At 34.1% G+C, this 17,609-nt stretch overlaps 1 protein-coding gene across 11 annotated transcripts in view; it reads right to left on the bottom strand.

The window, feature by feature from the left end:
* The window catches only part of LOC120419748 (potassium voltage-gated channel subfamily H member 6-like), a 232,904-nt gene extending 218,241 nt beyond the window's left edge, over nt 1-14,663 (bottom strand). For 5 of the 11 annotated variants that reach the window (XM_039582553.2, XM_039582558.2, XM_039582554.2 and 2 more), the window contains exon 1: nt 14,107-14,662. The gene's annotated coding sequence lies outside the window, so the exon portion shown is untranslated. Of the gene's footprint in view, nt 1-14,106 lie in introns of all 11 variants that reach the window. The other 6 variants (XM_039582559.2, XM_039582560.2, XM_039582562.2 and 3 more) reach the window with 3 other exon arrangements.
* Between the last annotated feature and the right edge of the window lie 2,946 nt (nt 14,664-17,609).

Below are 17,609 nucleotides of genomic sequence, written 5' to 3'. Positions count from 1 at the left end.
GAAGTGTGATTTAAAGGGGAATTTATGGCACATTTGGTGAACCTTAAAACACTGATTAAGGGCTCATTTTCCACGGTAAAATGAAGTATGTTTAGTCAAATGCTAAAGATGATTCTTTTTCCAGTAATCAGGTCACCGATCAAAGCAAGCCAAAGCACTTCCTTCCGCCAAGCACAAGCTCATTAAAGTTCTCGTGGGGTTAACTTTCACCCCACCGCCCTTAATCCTCACCCTCCCGCAAACCCCCATTAAGCTCTAATTACGTGCAATTCCAACGCTAGCAAAGAAAAAAAACTGAAACAAAAAAGAAAAACTTTCCGCGCGATTTAAAACAATAATTCCTGCTAACAAAATTAATGTACTGCAGTCGTTTTTTCGCTCTGAATTTTTGCCTGTTTTCCACACACTCACATTTCCCCCCTCACTTGGACCGGAAAACTTGCTCGTTGCTAAGAACACCTCCCCCCTCAACCTTACTCCACCAAACTTTCCCACCCTCTTTCAGTAGGCTTTGGATGACCCTCCTCCCCTCGCGTCGCAAAGTGGGCTTCTATGCGGCTCTGTTCTGTCGCGCGCGCGATCAGGCCCTGGCCAAGTCACACAAACGGACCCAAAGACCAAAACCCAAAGCCTACTCGCATTTTATTTTCCCCGTGTCCTGCCGTGCCGCCGACTCCCCACGTCGGTGGGGTGGCGGCGGCAGTTTGTCGTTTTGCAGCAGCAGCCTACTTTGGGTGGATTTGAGAGACGCCGCATGCTATGCCGGACTTGGCTGGCTTGGCTGCCCGTGCTAGGACTTTGTGTGAGGATGATGCTACAGTTGGGGACGGAAGTTTGAAGCATTTAAGATTTTTAAAGTTATTAGAATAGTATTTCGCTTGATTTATTAAAAAAAACCTAGAATTGAATTAAAATGAAAAAGATTCGAAGCATTGAACTTTATCCTTGACTTTCTAAAAAAATAAAGCAACAAAACATAAAAAATATTCATTAGAATGACTAATACTGTAAGAAATCCATTCCAAATAAACAAGTTATAAATTTGAGTTAAATTTTTTTTCAACGTTTTAATAATAGCTTTAAGATTTTTATAATTTTTTTTTAAATATTCAAAAACAATCATTTCATCCAATTTACTACGATATTTTTACATTTTTTAACACAAAGCAAAAAAAAAATTGGAATGTTAATGTTTTGTTTTTACAGTCGACTCTCTGGCTGTCGATCTTCTCGATATCAATATTGCTCCATCTATCGATGAACTCTTCAGTCCCTTCAAACTGCATACTTCGATTGGCTTTATTCCTCGATATTTTCTCTTGCTTGAAGGATCTCTTCCTCGACGGTCCCTTGGATTCTGTTTGCTTTAAAAATCTCTTCCGGTTGTCAATATTATCACTATCTCATGGCTTGCATAGACATTTTTCTTTGCGAAACGAAGGTTTGAAGGGTATTTGACATTAGTTTGTTTTTGTTTGCTGGACGTTGCCATGATTTTCTCCCATAGCTGGGTACCAAGAAAAACATATTTTCAAACGAGTCTTCATTTTGCATCGTTCTGTAATTAAAATTTTTCATGAATTTAAAAAAAAATTATAAAATTTACCAAATTTTTACAATTTTTTTTTTAACTTTTGTAAAATTTAACAAATTTTTACAAATTTTTACAGATTTTTCCAATTTTTTAAAATTTTCTACAATTTTTTACTAATTTTAACATATTGGAACAAATTTTAACCAATTTCATCAAATTTTAACAAATTTGAAAAAATTTATACAAATTATTACAATTTAAAAAAAAACTTAAATTTTTAACAACTTTTTACAACTTTTTATAATTTTTTAACAAACTTTTACAAACGTTTACAATATTGTCTTTTTTTAACATTTTTTTTAAAAAATGGTAAAATTTTTAAAAATTGAATAGAATTGAATTCGAGTTTTAAGAATTTAAGAGTTTTAAGAATTTTAAGAATTTGAAGAATTTGAAGAATTTGAAGAATTTGAAGAATTTGAAGAATTTGAAGAATTTGAAGAATTTGAAGAATTTGAAGAATTTGAAGAATTTGAAGAATTTGAAGAATTTGAAGAATTTGAAGAATTTGAAGAATTTGAAGAATTTGAAGAATTTGAAGAATTTGAAGAATTTGAAGAATTTGAAGAATTTGAAGAATTTGAAGAATTTGAAGAATTTGAAGAATTTGAAGAATTTGAAGAATTTGAAGAATTTGAAGAATTTGAAGAATTTGAAGAATTTAAGAATTTTAAGAATTTTAAGAATTTTAAGAATTTTAAGAATTTTAAGAATTTTAAGAATTTTAAGAATTTTAAGAATTTTAAGAATTTTAAGAATTTTAAGAATTTTAAGAATTTTAAGAATTTTAAGAATTTTAAGAATTTTAAGAATTTTAAGAATTTTAAGAATTTTAAGAATTTTAAGAATTTTAAGAATTTTAAGAATTTTAAGAATTTTGAGAATTTTAAGAATTTTAAGAATTTTAAGAATTTTAAGAATTTTAAGAATTTTAAGAATTTTAAGAATTTTAAGAATTTTAAGAATTTTAAGAATTTTAAGAATTTTAAGAATTTTAAGAATTTTAAGAATTTTAAAAATTTTAAGAATTTTAAGAATTTTAAGAATTTTAAGAATTTTAAGAATTTTAAGAATTTTAAGAATTTTAAGAATTTTAAGAATTTTAAGAATTTTAAGAATTTTAAGAATTTTAAGAATTTTAAGAATTTTAAGAATTTTAAGAATTTTAAGAATTTTAAGAATTTTAAGAATTTTAAGAATTTTAAGAATGTTAAGAATTTTAAGAATTTTAAGAATTTTAAGAATTTTAAGAATTTTAAGAATTTTAAGAATTTTAAGAATTTTAAGAATTTTAAGAATTTTAAGAATTTTAAGAATTTTAAGAATTTTAAGAATTTTAAGAATTTTAAGAATTTTAAGAATTTTAAGAATTTTAAGAATTTTAAGAATTTTAAGAATTTTAAGAATTTTAAGAATTTTAAGAATTTTAAGAATTTTAAGAATTTTAAGAATTTTAAGAATTTTAAGAATTTTAAGAATTTTAAGAATTTTAAGAATTTTAAGAATTTTAAGAATTTTAAGAATTTTAAGAATTTTAAGAATTTTAAGAATTTTAAGAATTTTAAGAATTTTAAGAATTTTAAGAATTTTAAGAATTTTAAGAATTTTAAGAATTTTAAGAATTTTAAGAATTTTAAGAATTTTAAAAATTTTAATAATTTTAAAAATGTTTGTATTTTTGTTTTTTTTTATTTTATTAATTTATTTTTTTTTATTCAAACTCGAAATTGTCCCCAACTGTAATGCTTTTATGCGCCTTCGGCTGGCCAAGATATCACTAAATCACTTTTGTGGCGACTGAAATATTCTCTCGTGTTCACATTTTATTTTATTTTCACGTTTTGCAATAGATCCCAGCCGTGCTGGCTTGCTTTTTCTTACACAATTTTTCAATTTTGTACTGCGTCCCGAGCCGAAGCTGCGGTTTATCCTCTCGGAAAAAGGGACTCCGGTTTTATGAGAGTTTAAAAATAGCCAAGATCAGCTGCAATTGCATAAACTGTGGTGAAATTTGAAAGCCTTTTGAAGGCAGGATGTTTTGATGGAACCTTTTTTGGGACAAATTAGATTCTTGTTTTTATGAAGGAGACATGTGAATTGAATGTTCATCCCCGTCAAGGTCACAAACATCATTCTGGGATGACGACTGTAGTTTGTGCAATATGAGCATCAACTTTATGGTTTATGAAACAGGACATAAATATTGGTATTTTGGCCAGAGTTGGCCACAAACTGAAAATGCCGATTTTATCTTGACTGAACATTGATTAAATTTCAAGAGCTCTGTCCAATGCTCTTTGTCATGTTGGTCATGTGTAACATACCACTTACAATTTTTTTTAATGGAATTCCGATAAAATAAAAAAAGATATTTTTCTTTATTTTGTTTTGCAAAACGTGTTAGTATTTTCATCTTATTTCTCAACCTATCGACTCTTATTTGTCTGCTAAAAAAACACTCATTTGAATATGCAGCAGGCAGCAAAAGTGAGTTTCTGAATCATTCACAGCCCCAAATCTCCGCTCCCATCCCATCCCTTGGCCATAATGCAGCAGCCTCTCGCGCGAATGAATCAAGAACAGTCAATGAGGCCAACCCAAAAGGAAAGGATTCTCTGCAGCAGTAAAAGCCATAATAAAATTCCTTTTTATTCGGTTTGAGTGTGTTTGCGCGCCAAATTCAAATCGATCTGGACAGGTTGGTGGAGTAAATTTTTAAAATTTAATAAAAAAGCATCCCCGGCACCACCCAGAATAGACTTTCACTATCGCTTGGTTGCAAAATTGTGGCTCTTAAAACCCTTAAAAAGTGGGAGGAAATTGGATTGGCGGTTTGAGGACGGAAATCAAACCAATGGGAACAAAAAATAACACGAAAAGGAAGTTCATTACAATTTCATATCACACCGTTTATATTTGTGTATTCTCGTGTATCACTCATAAAGCTTTTTCGGAAGTGTCGAACAAAGAGCATAAAAAAAAGGAACAATCGCCGTGCAAAAACGGAAAACGAAATGAAAAAAGTGGTGCACGAAATGACGGCTCACACCCACCCCAGTTTTTCCTCCACCCAAAACGAACGGGACGAAGGGAAATGTGCATATAAAATGTTTAAATATTGAATGCAATTCCACACCGGGTTTGCCTGCCTGCTGTCGTGGAATTATGCTCAATTTTAGAGAGTTGCAAAATAGACAAAACGAGATGCCGGAGAGTCGTCGCAGTTCCAGAGTCGAGACCGACAGTCGTTTGTTAGCCGTCGTCGTCGTTGTCGATTTGACCGTGTGCACTAATAGTAGCACTATGGAAGCACTTTTTGCCATGCCATGCCGTTTGGGTGCTGTTGTGTTGTGGTGGTGGAACATGCTGGCTGGTGGCAGAGTGAAAACTGGTGAAACGATATACTCCGTGGCGCCTCAACAGCAGTACACTGCTTTTTCAAAACATGTGCGTAGGCTGGTTCAGACTTGAAATTAGTCGTTTTTTTCAATTTTTCATATTTTGAATGATTCATTTTCATAATCAATTATTTTTAAATCAATTAAGGCCGTGGCATTTTTTTCAGTTTATGTCATTTTTTCTAAATGATGAGTGTAACTTTGCAATCAGTTGACACCTTTATGCCAGAAACTTAAAATCTTTGTTTAAATTTTCAAAAATCCCTCATTTTGGGACAAATTATTTGAATCAGTGTTTCAAAAACTGTAATTTTGAGTATTTTCTCAAAAAAAAAAAAATTTTTTTTGTAAGGAATATTACTAATTTAGCAGCCAGATTAGGTGTTGTTGTTGTTGGTGTAAATTCATTTATTTCTGGCAGCTGTAATCTTCTTATTGGTGAAGGTGTAACAACCAAATTATCAAGAATAAACATACATTTTTAAACTCAGATATCTTATTCCTCTGTCATTGCCAAAGAATTGACAAAAAATTTCTATGCAATCCTGCTTATTTTTATATAATTTACATCTTCCCTCGGAGTCAGGGATGCCAGATGATTTTTTAAAATGTCTGTGAAAAAGTCTGTGTATGTCTGTGTCTTTGTCTAAAATTCAAATAAATCAATTTACAGTCATAAAAATCTATCAAAAATTGTGTTTTTAAGCATTTGAATACTAACGAAATAAGTTTCGATTGATATTTTAACAAAATAACAATTTAATGAAGTTTTTAAAAAGTCTGTATACCTCAAAAAATGTCTGACACGAGCTCAAATGTCTGTGAAACACAGACAAATCTGTGTATCTGGCATCCCTGCTCGGAGTTTCAATTTAACATAAAAAATCTCATATTAATTGCAAAGAATAACACGCTCTTTTCAAAATCGGTTAAATATTCCACTAGAATAGCTTTAAAGCACTTTTTCCATTCTAATGCTACCAAGGTTTTTCTTCAGGGCCTATCTGTTCAAAAGATTTCAAAAATGTGAGAAAATGAGCCTCAAAGAATGGAGAGTTGATATTTTATGCATTTTTTTTTATTTTCTTAATTAAATATTTTGTAAAAGACAGCAAAATTCGTTTTATTGTACAACTTCGCCGAAAACACTAAGGCATCTTAGGTTCCGCTTTTGAATATATTTTTTTGATATTTCAGAATAAATTGAATTGAAGAAGCTTATAGAAAATTAAACCATTGCGCATTGGCTCCTAAAATCAGCATAAAAACTCCTGGTTAATCTTTGAATCCGACGGCTATCCATTTAATTTTACTCCCCCAATCAGCTACAAATTTTACTAAACCAGTAGAATTTGTTGCTGGTTTGGTCAAATCCGCCCGGCTTCCAGAAAAAAATCTCCGATTCCAGAAACAAGCTATTTTTACGCTAGTTTTAGTGAAGTTTATCGCATTTTGACGATAGACTCCCGTTCCGTGAAAACGCTAATTAATCAAGTTCCTTTCCATCGAACCAGCCTAACGCCAACAACATCAACAAATAATTGCGACACAGCAGCGCTTGCTGACTCGCTGGAATCGACTTGAGGCACACGGTGGGAAGCCGCCGGAAGGAAGGAAGGACGGAAACAGCTGTGTGATTCGGGTTGAGTAGAGTCGAGTCGAGTTGGTGGGTTGGCCGTGACAAGAAGGTGGGACACGCCAAATAGGGGAGGGCGGAAAAATTATCACCACATATATGATGAACTCATTTCCTCTGGCGTGTGGTTCTCCGATGAGGTTCGTTCCATGGCGCGTTGTGGCCATCGACTCATGAAGGAAAAAAAACCGTTGCTGTGGGTAGTAAAATGATTCGTGGGGTTGGGGGACATGCCGTTGTCGTTGGGCTCTTTAGTATTGACAAATTTTCCCAATAATATGTCGACACTACTGCGCTGGGTTCGCTTGCTCTCTCATTCTGGCTATGGCACTTTTGTCGTTCATTTCTTTTGGCTCGTTTTCTAGCAATTTTCCATCCGACTACCAAGAGACCAAGAGGGAGGGGGGGGGGTCCATTCGGGGGGAGGTGCCACTCTGGCATGTGACACGTTCGTCGGTTCACGTTCTTTCACGTGAATATTCTCGACAAAGGTGAGGCAAGAGGGTGGATTGGGACGAGGAGGTTAGTTAGCTTTTCGGGGTTGATATCTTTGTGCCTTTTGACACCTTGCTGCTGCTACTGCTGCCATGCTGTTTGTGCTTATGTAGAGGTAAATATCCTGTGCTGGTGCTGGGGACATGTCGTTTCGGCAGCAGTGAACACTGGCCCTGCCATCAGGAGATCGATTTGAATAATAACTGGCCGTGGTGTTGGTTCTGTTCTGTGTTCGTTCGGTTTTGGTTCCACTGGCATAAAGATAAAGCATGGCTTTTTGCTTTGACAGTGTTACTAAAGTGGAGCGCTGGCAGGCAGAACAATCAAACTCCGGAGATTGACGAGATAAGTGGAGTTTTGGTTTATCTGTCAGGGTTTTTAGAGTGACAATTCGTGTCAAAAGGTTGAAAAAAATCAAATGTCAGGAAACGGAACAACATGCTTGGTCACGATTTAGATATTTGAAAAACATCAAACATGTTTTTGAACTGCTGCTTGCGATAAAGCTAAATTTTATTCACGTTACTGAGCTAAACGGTAATACAGCAATTCCCCACGAAAACAGCATGATTCGAAAAAAAGTTCGCCGATCGGGCTCCAATTTTTTCTGGGGGTTCCTTGGCCGAAATAATATTTTTAGTATTTTTTTGTTTGGCCATAAGGGTGACCTACGCCGTGTTAGGGTGGTCAAAAAAATGGCAATTTTCGTCATTCAGGATATCAAAATTTTTGTAATTGAGATATGCAACTTTTGGTACCCTAACATGTATAGGTCATCGCTGAAATTTTAAAGTTATCGCAGTTTTAGTGAAAAAAGTCGATTTTTTCCCGTTTTCGTAAATTTTCTATTTCTGCGCGTGGCGCGTCGAAAAACCCAGTTTTTATTTTCAGAAAATCGTATCTCAGAGTATCGAAAACATTACTCCACCGTTTTTTGATATATTATGTGAAATTTTCCGAGAAATCCGATAAAAATATGTTCATACATAAGCTCTTTGGTCCCGAGACCTTCAAAACAGCATTTTAAGTTTTCATACAATTTTTTCAAATGTTAGGCTAGATTTTTGAAACTTCTTCCTATTTTTCCTAAATAGCCAAACTAATCACCTTTCTTTTGCGTCTTAGACAGCTTAAAATCAGATGAAATGTCGCGGAGATATGATTTTTTGAAAAAAGTGTTTTTTGCGAAAAATGACGAATTTTCCATTTTTTGGACCACCCTAACACGGCGTAGGTCACTCTTACGGCCAATTAAAAAAATACGGGTCTTATTATTTCGACCAAGGAACCCCCAGAAAAATTTGGAGCCCGATCGGAGAACTTTTTTATCGAATCATGCTGTTTTCGTGGGGAATTGCTGAATACTACTCTTTATTTATATTTTTATTCACTCATCCACATAAGCAGTTTCTTAAAAATATAATAATTTATGATCAAAAGCTGATTAAAAAAGATTTTAAGCATCAAATAAGGAGATAACATACATAATTGTCTAGATTTCTCATTCGGAGATTTTTCTTGCTAGATTTAATTTTTTTCTATAATCTTTTTTATAACATAGGGACCATCCATAAACCACGTGGACACTTTAGGGGGGGGGGGGTATGGCGATTGTCCACGATCCATACAAAAAAGTTTTTTTTTGTATGGACAATTGTCCACGAGGGGGGGGGGGGTAACAGATTCTCAAAAAAGTGTCCACGTGGTTTATTAATGGTCCCATAGCGATATGTAAATTTCTATGAACAACGGTTTAAAACAAGCTTGAAATACATTTCTGCCCACACATCACACACGTTTGTTTTGAAAGGTGAATTGACAAAACAACACAGAAAAAAAAATTGAATTTTGGAAGGTTGAAAATTTGATTGGTTCACTCACAGTTGGGCAACGCCATCCGACAGAATAAAGAACACGACCTGATAGTATAAAGAATCTGTGAACGGACACAGATGATAAATTCCGAGATTGCCTAGAGCGTTTTTTTCATGAGTTCAATTTAAAAAAATTTCATAAACCAAAAAAAAGTGCCGACATCTAGACTCGAACCCAAGACCTTTGACATATCGAACAGCGCCTTGGCCGTATCGGCCACCAAAGTTGGATTATTATGAGATGGGCATTTGGCTATATAAGCCACTCAATAGGATAAACTGTTTTAATTAACAAATGAACACAATTTCGTGGTGGTTCACCCGCGAAAGGTTTATTCTTCCATTTAATTTTGGTAGAGCTATTTTTACGGCTTTCTACTGTGGATGTTGAATATTACCTCTTTTTTGAGTTATTTTACCTTTAAAAATATGTAAAAACGTGAATCTAGTGAAAATTTATTAGGAAATGGTGAAAATTCTCCAGTTTCTTGTCACATAATTTATTACCATTATTGCTTGCTTGTTTACTTTAAAACTGATTTCCACTTGATATTCGATGAAAATTATTTTTAGAAGTAAATATGCCATAATTAGGTTCCGATGGAAATACATTCTTTTTCTCTAGTTGATACATTTCAAAACAGTGCTGAAAAGTACTACATTTCAGCACTGTTTTTTTTTTTTTGTAGGCCGTTTCATCTCTCCCGAAGAACAGGAAAAGTTGACAGTTTCATAGCGGAATTGCAAAAAAAAATATCTCATGAAAAGCCACAATGTTAGTTTTTCAAAACTGTTTTAAAATCCATTCTAAACCCATTGTAGTGAAACAAACCAAATGTCATTGCGATGTGTACGATTATATAAAACTACTAAAAAAATCGTCAAAAAATCGATTTTTTCAGCTTTTTAAATAAATGCTTTTTTTTTAACGATGTTGGACACCATTTATAAAAAAATAGAGTTTAATTTTACATCTTAAAATGATTTTTGGAAGATGTCCTTCCTCCAATTTTTAAATAAAGTCAAAAATCAGTTTTTTTTTCAATTTTCAGGAAGTTTCGAAAAGTTACCCAACCGCTTTTGAAAAAAAAAAAAAAATCGTATCAAGAGTTTCAAAGATATGAACGATTGAAAATTGATGGCCGAATGTGTAGAAGCTAGAAAAACTCATTTTTCGTAATTATGATTTTTGCAGGCTTATCACTGCCAACAAAGTTCGGATTAACGGAAACTGTTGAGAATTTTCTCAGCTTTTCAAATTTATTTTTTCCAAAGATGGACGAGGTTGGACACTTTGTATAAATACACACAAGATTATAAATTTTTAAATGCACCAAAGTTTTATAATTCAATGTGATTCAAGTTAAATAATTAATATTTTATGATTTGACTAGAAAATCCTTAACAATTTCTTTAAAAATCTAAAATAGCATATGCATTTTTAGGACGCTTCACCTCCGTATACCTCCACAACCCTCCACATCTGTTTGGAGTAGCTGGATTAGACCTTCATCCGGAACAACAATCTAACATGGGGGACACCATGTTTTCATAGGAGGAGAATTCCCGGTTTTGTAAAAAATCCCGGGAATTTCCAGGATGGATGCACCAGTCAATATTTCAGAAAATTTTAACCTGAAAATTGCTAATGTTTAATATAATCCAAAAATATTTTTTAAAGCTTTTTCGAGGGAATTTCCGATACTTTCCAAAAATCACTATTTTCAAAACAATGTAGCTTGGAAAAAAACATAACGTCTTTCATACCCAATAGCTAAAATTTTGGCACTTATGTCCACTAGAAAAAAAATCAAAATAATTTTTTTTTAATTTTAAATTTAAAAATCCGTGTACTTTTTTTTTAATTGTCCTAATCGCAACCAATCCGATCAGAAAATTTTCGATTATTTTCACAGAACTTTTCTAGGGCAACCCCCCGGGGCGACCTGCAAACAAATAAATAAATTATAAATTAAAAAATTAACTACGAGCATAATTACAGACCATTGAAAAAAAAAATGAGTTTTTAAATGTATTTTACAAAAAAAAATCAAAATACTTTTATTCGAGTTCAAAACATGCTTAATATGGTTTTCAACGCAGGAAAATTTATTTCAGGTTGTGTACAATTTCATGAACTTTTTAAATTTTTTGGTGCTCTCAGATTTTTTGGGCCGATTTTAAAAAGAGGGGCGACATTAACTTTGAAAAACATTTGCAACGGTCGTAGTGGAAAAAGTAAAAGAAAACTGACAGTTCGTTAAACCTAGAGCGTCCTATTTCCCGGGGTACAAATTTCCCGGGAGACGGGAAATTTTCAACTAATTTCCCGGGTAATCCCGGGAATTCCCGGGGAATTGAAATTTATTGAATTTGTTCTAATCTCGGATCTGAATCATATTTGCATTAAAATTGAATAGGACAGCGTCTTTAATGGTTAAAATAAGTGTAATGATCAACTAATAGCTTGACTGCATGTAAAAAATCATACAACTACTAAAAAATGTATATTTTTTAGCTCAATTCATATAGTACATCAAAAAATGATCTCTGGTATTTTTGTTGAGAAGTATTTTTTCATCAAAGTGTTTGGACAGTACGTAAAATGAATCCATACTCCACAATCCTAAAATTTCTTTAAAACTTGCTTCTGTGATGAGTTTGATAGAGTATGGTTTGTCACATTAGGTTAAAACTAATAAAATCATTCAATTTCAATTTTTAATTTTTCGATTCATAGCAAATAACTTTTCTAAACCAAGTTATACTAGTTTCAGCTCTTGAACAAATTTGTTAAACTTTTTAGTTTTTCCATGAAATCAAACTTCTTGTGTTTGTTTTACTTCAAACCACTCATTGTTTTCACATTTTTGAAGCAAATTTTAAAACTATGTTTGCATTGCATTGCAAAGTAGTTTTCAATTATTTTTAATGGTTTAAACATGATTTAAATTATGCAATAAATTGTCATCATGCCACTACCACTCTCCCAATTTTTTTCATGTTAAACCCTCTAACACCCATTGTTGCACCAGTGCTCCATAATTCTTTTACTTTAAATTGTTTTTTTTAACGAATTGAAGTAATTCTTCTTACAAAACCATTTTTAAAATTTTTAATGAAACCAATTCAATTTTCATCTAATTTGATCATGGTTAACAAAAACGTAAACAATCTCAATTTTTCTTAGGCGGCAAAGGGTTTAAATATTCATTATTCCATATCCAATCATTCTTTAAAAAGTTTACCTGAATTGTAATAGTTTATTTTCATTAAGGTCTATTTCCAGTTGCTTCAAAAAATAATTTTATCAGAAATATATCCTGATATTAAATTGAATTTCTTCCTTTTTTTCTAGAGCATTTGAAAAAATTGAATCCCAAAAATTAAGAAAATTTATACTTCCGATTTTTTTTCCGGGACGGGAAATTGGACGCATTAGTTAAACCGTTAAAGACTGCTTTTTTGATTTTATTGGAAATCAAAATGCCAGTGAGACAATCAACCCCTTGCAAAATCCTTAAAATATCAAATGGTTTTTTTTTACTCATATTTCCTCACTAGATTTACTGACTAGAACGAAGTCGATGAACATTGAATTTGTTTATGTATTTTTTGGGAAATTTGAATTTAAACTAAACATTAAGTTGTGTTCTGCTGCAATAGTTTTCAACACATTTTTTTTCCTTATGTCTTCTCTTTCTTTTCCATCGACATTAAATTGAAAATATTTGAATTTAGGACTTATATTCTACTGTAGAACCTCTCAGCCTATGAAGTCATTTCGCTTCGTAAAAACCGGAATGTCTCTATATTTTGCACATAAAAATTATCTCCCCTGGTTTTATTCCCTTCCAGCAGAACTATCTTATAGCACTGTCGGCCTCATAAAACTATCCGTCTCCTCGTCCTACAACTGAGGCATTGAGGTAACTATATCCTTCCTCCACCTTGGCATAACCATTGCACCGGTGTTTAATAGCCGTGGTTTAGAGCGGCATCCCAATCTTCGGTTTGAAAAGGTATTCACCAAGCTCTGACGGCCTGAATTTAAAACTTTTCCTTCAAGATTTAGTCACCAACGCGCGATTACGAGTTAATCAACTTATTTTTTCGCTGTTGTTGTTGTTCTTTTTGAGGCTTTCAGGGCTGAAACCATCAACCCATCAACGAACAACAAACTATTTCTCGTACCATGACGAAGGCAGAAAAAATAACACAAAACTTGACACTAGTCGATTTTGCGCACTCTTTTCAAGTTTTAAACACACAGTTGTTGTGAGTTGTGAGTATTTTTCGTTGTTCGTTTCCCTCGTGTTTTTTTCCGGCTTTCCACCACCAGAACAGAACACAGAACCTCGCAATTACTCTCCTGGGGCAGGATTTTCGTGTGCTTTTCTAGAAGCAATGAGAGGTGTCCAATTGGGAGGGGAGGTTGGGGTACTGGGGTCTAGGGTGAGGTTACCTATGTACATAAAATCACACATTCACGATAGGAAGGGGGGGGGGGGGTGTTGGACGGTTCCCCCTCTCTCAATGCTGTGCACGATAGATTGATTTTCCTTGGGGCTTTCTCGCCTCACAGTAATGGTAGTGTGGTAGTGCTCTTAGGTTCCTTCGATTAAACCTGGCCAAGCGCCAAATATTTTTTCGGCAAGTTTTTTTTTGCCCCCTTCTGCCGAGGATTTCCGTCGTCATTGTCGTCTGAACACGAAACACGTACGATCCTGCACCAGAATCTTTGAACGGCGACGACGACGACTCTTTTAAGAACCGTTGGAGGCCGTTTTGTATCCATCCGTTTTGCCCCTTGCTGATTCTGCTACTGCTGCTACTACTACTGTATGTATCGCATGTGTGCCATTAACAAACGATTTTTTTTTTGGTTGGGAAAAGGAAAGGGTAAAAAGGTGGAAAAGTGGTTGGAAACACTTTGCTATCTGCACTTGTGTACGCCAGTCTTTTCCTCTATCGAAGCATATTTTGAGGTATAAATTTTTCATTACATAATAAGCCTTTTTTACGCGGTAGATTCCGGTGACTCGAAAGTTTTGGAAATGCTCGTTCAAAAGTTGAAGAAAACAATGCGAAAGACGCACACTCACTCACACTGACACACCGCCGACCACGACGACGCACTGTTTCTCCTTTTGTTCTCTCTCGCACAGCTGATGAGCGACGCGCTGTCACAACTACTGCTTCATCCCATCCAACCAGCAATCCAATGCAAATCTTCCACTTCTTCAACTTCTTCTTCTTCTTTACATAATCGCACTTGACGTAGAAAGGACACTGAGTAGGGCTATCCGCACCACAAGACGACCACAGAGTTTGAAACCATCTGAGTTTGGCAGCAGCAGATCCTGGTAGGCCAAGCGCGCGCCGCTTCGGCAAACAAGGGCGTCTATGTCATCACCGCCCCTTGTTCCAGTTGGCGCAGTAGGCGTCCTTCACCGGTTGGTAGTAATTCAATTTCCGCGAGGCCACCGACAAGGGCCACCGCGTGGCACACGCGACGCCACAAAACCAAAAAAAAACGCCGGAAGTGCCGCGCGCTGCTGCTCTTCGAAACCGATTCGCACACCGGATTGATGACTTCTACTTCAACTTCTTCTTCTGCGCCGTCGGCGGAATCGCGTGTTGCGGCGGGTTGCTATCCTCGGTCTGGCCGCGGCCAACTGTCTGCATGAACTGAGCGAACCGAACTCCGGCAGGCGAATGCGGTGCGAAACTTCCCCGCGTTCGTCCTCGTCGTCGGTGAACGACGTCATCGTTGCTGGTTCTTCACCTTCCCCCCTGGCATCCCCCTCCCCTTGGTTGGACCATGCGCCAAAGCCAGCTGTGCGAAAAACTTGACGTTGCTGGTTGCCCTACCTGAGGGAGAGCAGGAGGTGCAATAGGGTAGAGTGGGGGTGGGGTTGCTACTACTTGGCCCTTCGTGGCTCTTTTGGACGGCGGGGGGAGGTTTGGCGAGAGGTACTTTGAGCGAAGCTTTTTTGCCCTCCCCGAGAGTGAGAGTAAACTCGCAAAATAGTGGTTGCATGGTGGAGTTGAGTTGGGTGGAATGATAGATTTTAAGCAAAAACTCAAAAAAATATTGAAAACCCAAAATTGCCCATGTTTGCATGAATGTCCCTAATGCAAAATCAGCAAGCTAAGAAAAACGCATTTGAAATTTGTCCCATACATAACACTACCGTAAACTGGGGTGACTTTGATAGCCCGGGGTGACATTGATAGAAATTTGATTTGGCCACAAATTTTGATACATACAATGTAACAGTCTCATTTTTGCATATATGTTCGATAATATGCTATCCCTTAATGCTTACATACTCAAAATTCTCAAAAATGGTTATATATTAATTCGACGATCATTTGAAAAATCTGTCAAAGTCACCCCGGGCTATCAAAGTCACCCCAGTTTACGGTACGTGTTAAGTTTTTGCGAAACAACTGGATTTTTTGCTGATTTCTAGAACAAAGTACTGGATGTTGCAGGCTTTTTTGAAAGATCCAAGGTTGTAAACGATAAAATTATCGAGGTTCGATAACGTTTACGATAGTTTTATCGTTATCGTCGAGACGATAATCTATCGTTATCGTTATTGTTAATTTTATCGACGATAACGGACGATAAATTCTATTTAATATATTTCTGAAATTGTCTTAAACCAACCAAATTATGTTGAATTTTCAAACTTCTTTTGAGTAAATATTTTTTTGATGCTATGGTAAGTTTCAAAGAATAAATATATTAAAAAATCACAAAATACCGTTCTTTTCGAAAGTACATTTTTTTTTTTAATTTGCAATATGGGTGGCAAATGATTCAAAATTTTACATGCATTTTCGCTGTTTAAGAGTTTTTACTAAAATAGTAAATTTTTTACAAAATATCGTATTTTCTCGAAAATACTCAAATTTGTATAATTTGCAATATGAGTATCAAACGATTTTAAAGTTTGCATGTATTTTGACTGTTTTAGAGTTTTTTTTAATGGAAAAGAATGAAAATTTTGGTTAATTTGAGTACTTTAAAAAAAATACGGTCTTTGTGAAAATTTGAGTATTTCATTAAAAAAAATCAAAAACTGTGAAAATGCATGCTAAATTTCATTTCGAGAAAATACGGAAAATTTGTGAAAAATTGAGCATTTCATTCAAAAATTTCTAAAACAGCTTAAAAAACATGCAAAATTTCGAATCGTTTGATACTCATATTGTGAATTATAAAAATTTGAATATTTTCGAAAAAAACGGTATTTTGTGAAAATTTTAGCATTTGATTCAAAACCTCTTAAAACAGGGGTGCTCAAAGTTTTTGAATGCCGGGCCAAATTTGTAGCTCACATGAGCTTGCGGGCCAAATGTAAAAATTGTTTATTTGAGAAAAAATAAATTACTTTATTTCAATCCATAATAGCAAAAAATATAACTACCGGTTTTTTTTTCATGTATTTTTTGTTTTTTTTTCGTCGTTTAAATATTAGTTAACAAATAATAAATTTTTGCCGCAGTTTTGTTCCAAACAAATTCCAATTTCATTAATCAGCAAAATAAAAAAAAAATGGCAAAACATGTTATTCCTAAGCTTTTTATTGCAATGTTTATGCCAAAGATTGAATCAGGAAATACAGTATTTTTGTAAGAATTTTAAATACCATGGTCTGGTCAAGGTCGAGAGGTGGTTGAACATTTTGTGGCTGAAAACAATCACATTTTCACAAAGATAATGAAATTGGAAAAAATGTAATTATTTGAATTCACTTGTATTTTCAACGATTCTTATTATATTTTAAAAATGGTAAAATAAACTTTGAAAAATAATAATAATTCGTTGCAAAAGATTTTTCAGCAATTCTTCCTCCAATTTCAATAAAATTTCAATATTTTTTGTCTGTCTGAATCAGATGTTATGTCCCAAATTTCATAACTTCGAATTCCTAGGTGGTTTATAGGAGCATGATAAGTTTGAGGCTCAGTCCTTTAAAAATGGTGCGTTCTAATTTTTGAATTAATGTGTGAATGGAATGCCTATATTTTTGATATCTTTACAGTTTTTTCACTTAAGTCAAATTAGCACTCTACTAACAACTCAACCAAACCGCACTTGAATTAAAACATAATTTTTAAAAATTACAAATTACTGTACAGATTGGTCAAAGAGCCATTTTACATAATCATTCGAAATGGGCTCGCGGGCTACAAAAAATTAACTCACGGGCCACATTTGGCCCGCGGGCCATACTTTGGTCACCCCTGTCTTAAACAGTGTTAATGCATGCAAAATTTCGAATCGTTTGCAAATTAAAAAAAAAATATTAAAACTTTCAAATACATACAGCATTTTGTGATTTTTTTGTATTTATACTTTGAAACTCACCATATTATCAAAAAACTGGTTACTAAGAGGAAGCTTGAAAATTCAAAATAATTTGGTTGGTTTAGGTTAATTTTAGAAATTTTTTAAATGTAAGTTATCGTCCGTTATCGTCGATAGAATTATCGGAATAACGATAACGTTATCGTTATCGTTAGACGATAATATTATCGACGATAATTCTATCGATTAACACCCATGGATAGATCACACGACTTTGAACAAAACT

The sequence above is a fragment of the Culex pipiens genome, chromosome 3 (assembly GCF_016801865.2).
Source record: "Culex pipiens pallens isolate TS chromosome 3, TS_CPP_V2, whole genome shotgun sequence".
Lineage (NCBI taxonomy): Eukaryota > Metazoa > Arthropoda > Insecta > Diptera > Culicidae > Culex > Culex pipiens.
Note: the sequence above shows the minus strand (reverse complement) of the source record. Positions and strands in the feature narration are given on the sequence as shown.